We start from the raw sequence: 7731 nt of genomic DNA on the forward strand, positions 1-7731 counted from the left end.
AGCCGTGTCTGCAACCCACACCATAGCTCGCGGCAACGCCGGATCGTCAACCCACTGAGCAAGGGCAGGCAACCTCATGGTTCCTAGTCGGATTCGTTAACCACTGCACCACGAGGGGAACTCCTGTGTCATCACTTCTGCCAGGCCAGATGATACTTAGCCGACCCCTTAACCTGCTGACCATCACTTTGGAAATGATAAAGAGTTTCCCCTTCCTGAAATGGTTTTATGTCTTTTCTGAACCCAAGGCACCATGTAAAATGAATTCATGTCACCCACTCACAAGAATTTGGAGCACTGGACCGGGGTCAGATGACATTGTTTGGGTTCTCCCTCTGCAAAGGCTTTGACTATTTGACTACAGACAAGTCTTGCTTAACTTCTCTAGACGTCATTTGTAAAGCAAACTAGATAATCTCTAAGTTTCTTCATGTGCAAGGTGGAGATTATATCTAATTCATGGGATTTCTGTGAGAGTTAAATAAGATAGTATGGATACAGTGCTTAGAATAAAATCCAGCTTATATTATTTTTCTGCTCTCAGTTTCCATGATTCTTTGTTCTCAATTTAGCATCCTTTCCAAAATTTAGTATAAGGTCCCATGACTCCTCTAGTTGACTAGCTATCTGAATTCTTCTTCTTCTTTTAGCCTGGAGTTTGTTTTATTTAGCAATGAGGTCAATGAAGGCTCCTTAAAAGAACAACAGGCCACCTACTGTGGGCAGCTCCCTGGATTTGTGCCATTCATGTCACGAAGGTTTGACAATCTGTGACAAATTCTTTTGACAGATGTGCATTTACAGCAGTTTATCAGTGAACACTGTACCAAATTAATTAATCATTGGGCAATTCAGTCTAAATTGAATGGTGCTGCTGCATGAAGAAAATTTTTGTTTGCAATTCTTGAGTCATCTCAGTTTAAATTAAGTCAATTAAAATCCTCTGTTTCTAAGCATTTTTCAATCAAGTGTGCCTAAATGGCCACAATGTTCTGCAGGGCATCTTTCTGTTATGAGTTTGGGTCTCTTGAATGTTTGTCAGTTAATCATTTTCCATCAGTGTGCTATTTTCTATCACTGCCTTCAATATCATTTGCTGCTAGTTTTCAGGGCACGAAGGGAAGCTTATAAGGTTGACATAAAAAAGTGAGAGCGAAGATCATGAGGTCATCATTGAGGTTTAACAAACAACGTTGCTTGATGTTATTGACCAATAGGTCACCAATAAAAGGAGCAGTGTCAGGGAGAAATGGTTCTCATGACAGCTGTTTACCAGACAGAGGAGTTCCAGGAATGTATTGTAACAAGCAGATGGTGCAACTCAGTGGTGGGTGAGTTGTTGACCAGGTACTTTTTTTTCTTATGAGATCTCTAAAAGGCAGAATCAGTTTCAATTTATAGCCCCACTCTCCTTAGAAAATCCCCAGTGCTTACAAACACCCAGTGCAGGCTCTGGCATCTCTTTGGGGACTTTGGGAGTCAGTGGCAAGATGGTAAAAATAAAGGCAAATAGAATTTCTCTCTCTTACCACTTTTAATCATCTCTCATCTTTGAGCAGGGCAAGTGGGTTTGGGGAAGCACTTCGTGGTAGTTTGTGGGGAGGAAGTGGTTTTCATTTTTCTTCATTGAGTCAAATGAGCTTATCAAAAATTGAAGATCAGTGCCTCAGTGCCTCCATGCAGTGAATAATGCAGTGTCCACAGTCTTAGGAGCAATCCTATGGGCCTCTGGGGATGTTCAAGGCAGCTGCAGAATGGAGCCCTCCTTGTGGTAGCCATGGACTCCCCTCACAGGTGGAGTCTGCCCTAAGTTTGCATCTTGCCTTTCTTCTCATTTCCCTTTACTTCTTTTTCTTCTCTTTTTCCAAATGCTCCTCTCGTTGCCTGTGCCAAACTGAAAGAGGAAGTTGTTTTGTTTTGCTATATCAAGAGCTGAGGCTTCTTACTTGACCCACTTGGTAGGACTCCAGCCAAGCCTTAAGGGTATACTGTGTTGCCTTTGTTTTGCCACTGATGGGAACAGGGTGAAGAGGGTAGGAATGTGGCTTAGTGGGAAAAAATAGTGCTTTCCTAGAAGACTTCTTGTTCCACTGCTGATGGAGCCTTTCAGGCCATCTTGACTTAGGGCTGTGGTCTCTGAGGGGTTAGGCTCTAAATGTTGCTGAAATCCAGTCTCTGTCTGCTGTACCAAATTGAAACGCAGAGACAGAGTTTTGGATAAAGGAAGAAAAAAAAATCTTTATTGCTTTGCCAGGCAAAGGGGGCCAGAGTAAGCTAATGCCTTAGAGACTCTGCACCCCTTGGAAGGGGTAATGAGGTGGTAGTTTGGGGAATGGAATAAGGATCAGAGGAGTAGATAAAGATCAGGGTAGAGGCAAGCTTGCATTGTTTCTCAAAGCTGGTGTTTAGTGGCCTCAGGACTTGTTCTGGAGGTCCTTGGAATGAAGAATGCTTCAAGTAGTTTTTCCATTTGTTGGGGGTTTTAGTTCTACAGAAAGGCTCAAAGACATTGTTATGTATATTCCTTGAGGAGGAACCAGGACCCTGCCCCAAGACTGCACTGATCCTCCCTGGTCTCTGCATCCCCTTCTTCCCCTGTTTAGCAACTGCTCTTTTGAATATAGGGAGGGTCATGGAGGCTGAGGCTTATTCCCTAAAAACAAGCAATGGAGGACACAGAAAGGCGTGTATGCCTAGGAGCCCCACAGGGCACTAGCTCAGTTACATAAGTTTCTTGCGATTTTGTCTCTCTAAGACATGTAAGATCACAGCAAGGATAGAGTATCTCTAAGGAACCTTGCTGATGGCTTCATGCTAAAGGGCAAAGAGATGGCCTAGTGTTCCCACAGATAAGTGTCCTGAGTGACAAATTCTATTCTAGTTCATTTCTGGTGGTTACAGCACTGGCCAAGAGGCAGCCCCAACGCTAGAATGTCCCTGATCCTTTTGCCCTCATCACATGGCATCCAGCCTGACTCATCCTCTGTCCTTACTCACAGTTTTCTTGCCGGTAGGAATTCACTTAGCATTTTAATCCATTTATTTGCTGTTGCAGAGCCAGCTCTGCTTAGGAGATAACAACTCCAGATGCTTAGACCCTAAGATTGCTGTCTGAAAATTTTATTGAGTAATGAAATAAAAAAGCCTCTCAAATACCAGATGCACAGGGTAATGCTTTTTCTGACTGCCATTGCTAGCTTCCACAAAGATTGTAGCACAATTTTGGTGGGAATGTAGAAGTAAGAAATAGATTAGGGAAGAAACTATGAGTTTGCCACAGAAGTTACTGTTAATTGTTAAGATTAAATTTGAATCTAAAGGCAGATATTCTTAAAAATATCTTTCATTAAGGTAGAGTTACATTCATTTTCTTAACAATCACAACTCAAGAAATGACGCAAGCATACAACCCAAGACTATAAACCCAAGAGCTCCAGATGGAAATGTGCACCAAACAACAGAAAGTCACCAAAAAGTAATTTGGTTTTTTTACAAAAGGAAAAAAAGGGGGAAAATATGATTTTGAGTATTGAGAGTGACATGACACCTTATTCTTTCTCTCTTTAGATAAACCAATATACATATTTAAAAAGTGAAAATGGTATTCTTTTTAGGTAGTTATTCCTCTAACATTTCTCTTGAATCTTATGGGCATTATAGGAACAACTATGCACAAAATTTACAAAGAGTTTTTCTATTGGAGATCTGAACTGGTCAACGTAGCACAAAGGTGAGGTGGGGCCGGAAGGGCCTCATAATCCCCACTTCAGAAATAAGAAAACAGAGGCTTGGAGATATGTGTTTGCTTAGGGTCACCCAGCTCCCACATTGTGTTCTGACTTAAGATGCTGTTCTTCTGCATATTTTACAAATAAAGTCCCAATTCTCAGCTTTCCTCTTTTCACATTACTTTCACTTGTCATTTTAATGAAAGGCCAAGGAAAACCTTCTCTCAGGGTGATCACTGACATTGAATCATAGTCTTGACCCTAATATCCACAGGAACTAAATGCTCTTTGATGAGACGCTACTAGGTGTTCTTCATTTTAAAGAAGACAGGCTCTCTGGAGTTCCCGTCATGGCTCAGTGGTTAGTGAATACGATTAGGCACCATGAGGTTGTGGGTTCTATTCCTGGCCTTGCTCAGTGGGTTAAGGATCCAGCATTGCTGTGGCTGTGGTGTAGGCCGGTGGCCACAGCTCCAATTGGACCCCTAACCTGGGAACCTCCATATGCTGTGGGAGCGGCCCCAGAAAAGGCAAAAAGACAAAAAAAAAAAAAAAAAAAAGAAAAGGAAGACAGGCTCTCTTCACATGGTCATTGTTATTGGAATGGTTTGGTGGAAAGAGCACTAGACTGTAATCAAAAAGCTACCTTCTTATGTAGGCCTCACCATTGCCCATTGAGCAAGTTATTTTTAACTCTTTTCATATCAGCATCCCCAATGAAAAAATGAGGGGTTTATACAGCATAAGCTCAAAATTAAAATTAAAATTAGGGGAAAATTTAAATACAATGGAAAAATTAAAATACACAATGAAAAAAATAATTATAATTATAGATGTGTTATATATATATAATATATATATATTATTGGTATAGAACTCAATACCAATGAAACAAACCAAGAGACCATGAAATTAAGAGTAAAGAAAGAATATAAGGGAAGATTAAAGCATAAAATGCAAAGAATAAGAGGGAAAAGGGTTAAAAGCAACATACAAAGATAAGTGGAGATATTTAAGCATAAAATATTCAAAGGCAGAGAAAAGCAAAGTGTGAAGAATTTGAAGTCACAAAGAAGTAGAAATCAAGACAGCTACCAAATAAAAGGGAGAGGTTAAATAGAACAAAAAATAAATAGCCAAGTAAAAGAGATTAGAAGTTGAGTATAAAAAGATAAGTATTAAAGTAGTAGAAATAAAACTTTTTTATCTCAACTTAAATCTGAGAGACCGTTAAAAGGATGGTAAAAATAAATGGAGATTTGAAATTTTGAGATAGAAAGAGTGTCAGCATGAAAAAAGAAAAGCAGTTCAAGAGTTCCCATTGTGGCTCAGTGGGTTAAGGATCTGATGTCTCTATGAGGATTTGGGTTCTATCCGTGGCCTCACTCAGGCCAGCATTGCCATAAATGTTGGCATAGGCCACAGCTGCAACTCCAATTTGACCCCTGGCCGGGAACTTTCATATGATGCAGGTGCAGCCATAACAAAACCAAAAACCAAAAAACAAAAAAAAAAAAAAAAGAAAAAAGCAATTCAGAGCCATAAAAGTAAGATTAACAAAGTATATGCAAATAGGCAAAAGTGATAGCAATAAAATGTTCTTTTAAAAGGATATATTTTAAAAATAAAAGGTGTTATTAAATTAACTTCAAGAAAACAAGAAGAAAGTGACCTTCAGACAAGAGCAGAGAGGCTACTTATGTCTTCAGCAAAGCCCTCTGAGCTGAGGCACTTGTCTCAGTGTCACGTCTTCAAATAGGAAGCTCAGGCCCCTGTGGGCAGCAGAGCTGCTGGCTGTCAGGAGGAGTGTGCCCCAGTGATAAATGGAAGTTTCATGGTAGATGGGGAGCAAGGTCTTTGGCCCAGATAGCCCATCCCATTTGGCTGGTCACAGGAGCATCTGAACAAGTCTTCCTGACAATGCCCCACTTGGGACAAAAGATGATACCAAGATGCCTGAACAACATGAAAAAGGGTGGTTGTTTAGACACACTTTTGGTATCTAGACACACTGGAAACATGCAGAATTATTCAAAGGGGAAGAAAGAAAAACTCCAGAAGGATCGTGTTTCTCAAAGTGTGTGACTGAGGTTTTTTCAGGATTATGGGCATCAAAATTACAGACTACTGCTCATACCAGGTGGGCATGTTCCAGAAGTCTGCCTTAGTAGCAAGCTCACAGGTGATCCTCATAACCACAAGAATTGGAGCAAATAGGACCAGCTTCATGCTTCAAAGTTGGGGTTCAGTGAAGAAATTTGGAGACTTAGTCCTAAAGAGAGCAACTAAAAGAATGACTGGAATTTCATAAAGGAACTGATCCACCACTAACACTCAGGAATCCTGCATTCCTAACTGATAGCATGATTCATTCATCAAACATTGTGCATGGGGGCCAGGCAGCTGGCTGAATCAGGATTTTGAAACCCCTGGGGCCTATGTTAGGGGATGGGTGTGGGGTGCGGAGAATATGGTCTACATTCATGTAGTCAGGAGATTGTTTTTCCTGCTCCACCAGGACTTTCTGTAGTCTGAACTACTTGCCTTGTCTGGGCCCACATGCTCTACATTCCTCTGTGCCTTTGTTCAAGCCACTCCCTCTCAGAATTTCTGTCTCTCTTTTCCCTGTCCCATAATCCGGTAAAGGCCAACTCTTCTTGGAAGCCCTCCATAACTTTTCCACCCAGAGTGCCCCTTCTCTTCAGTCCCATAGCAATCCCTGCATTCCTCTGTCAAATGATGGGCTCTGCCTTTTTGCTATTGTCTCTGTGGATGTTTGTATTCCTTCGCTGCCTTCCCCCCCTTGCCCTACAGCAAAAGGAGATTGCAGCTCTTCAAAAGCAGGGATTAGTTCTTCATCAGCTCTTTCTGCCTCAACCTTCAGTGTGAGGCCAGCTATATAATAGGCAACTGGTAAATAAATGGCTGCTCTGCTTTTCTCTACACAGGTGGGTTTGCATTTAGTGGCTTGTCAAAATTCAGACCATAGCTGTCTCAAACACTTTAAAAATAAGATGGCATATAAACAGGCAATAAATAAATAAATAAATAAAAATACTATGATTGTATTTTCTTGAGCTCTCTGATTCTTGAAGGTGGTAAAGCAGCTTTATTAAGATGAACGGAACCAATGACTATTAACATATCCACATTAAGCATTGCCATAAAACATAACCAAGATACAAATGAAGGTTCTTAGGGAAAACAACAGTTTTATTTTCCAAATTATGGACCATAGACCTCAGCAGGGCTGGGCTGTGTGGTGCTTTAATAAGGGGTCCAGTATACAAGTGCATTCCAAGCATTGTTTGTAGACTAAATGACTCACATGTATAAATACCTTTTTTCAAATGAATTTGGCTTATAAAATGAAGTTTTATCTAAAAGTGTTACTGAACTTTTTGCTGCTTTTTAGTTTCTTAGGTAGTTCTGATGAAAGTCATAGTATTTTAAAAGATTGGGAAACTCGGGCTTACAAGGTGGCTGGAATGCAGTTAGCTGATGACTTCTGTATTGTGCAATGTCTTCTGTCTCAGGCATGTCCACTATGAGATGGTACATTGGTCTGCAGAAGTTCTTCAAATTCTGCCTGAGGTTAACCACCACTGCTTACCTTGAGAAAGCCAGAAACAGAAGTCTAAATCATGGACACCCGATGGGACATCTGCTTTGTTCCTAATGCTGGATGATACTGTTCCCCGTTCCCCCCTTTCTGTATTTATCCCGTCAATTTTTGAGATGGTAGTACATTTCTATACTAAAAAAAGATCTGAACTTTTATAAGTACTCTAGAGTAGTTTAATTTCAAAAACAAAATCAAAGCCTCTCCCATACAACCCAAAATCTTATGGGGTCTGACAAAAAGGCCACCAATTTTTAATTTTGCCAAACAGGAATGTTTAGCTAAATGAATGTATGTATGTTATCAACATCAGATTCTCAAATATATCTTTCCAGTATACAGTGAGAACATGCCACCTCCAGATAAGAATGTCTTTAAATG

General features: G+C 40.5%; 1 long non-coding RNA gene across 1 annotated transcript; it reads left to right on the plus strand.

Annotated features, from left to right (window-relative positions):
* On the plus strand, positions 1015-7508 carry LOC106505743. The gene is made up of 2 exons (XR_001300438.2): positions 1015-1331; positions 7265-7508. It is a non-coding gene; the product is annotated as an uncharacterized LOC106505743 (long non-coding RNA).

The sequence above is a fragment of the Sus scrofa genome, chromosome 13 (assembly GCF_000003025.6).
Source record: "Sus scrofa isolate TJ Tabasco breed Duroc chromosome 13, Sscrofa11.1, whole genome shotgun sequence".
NCBI classification, from domain to species: domain Eukaryota; kingdom Metazoa; phylum Chordata; class Mammalia; order Artiodactyla; family Suidae; genus Sus; species Sus scrofa.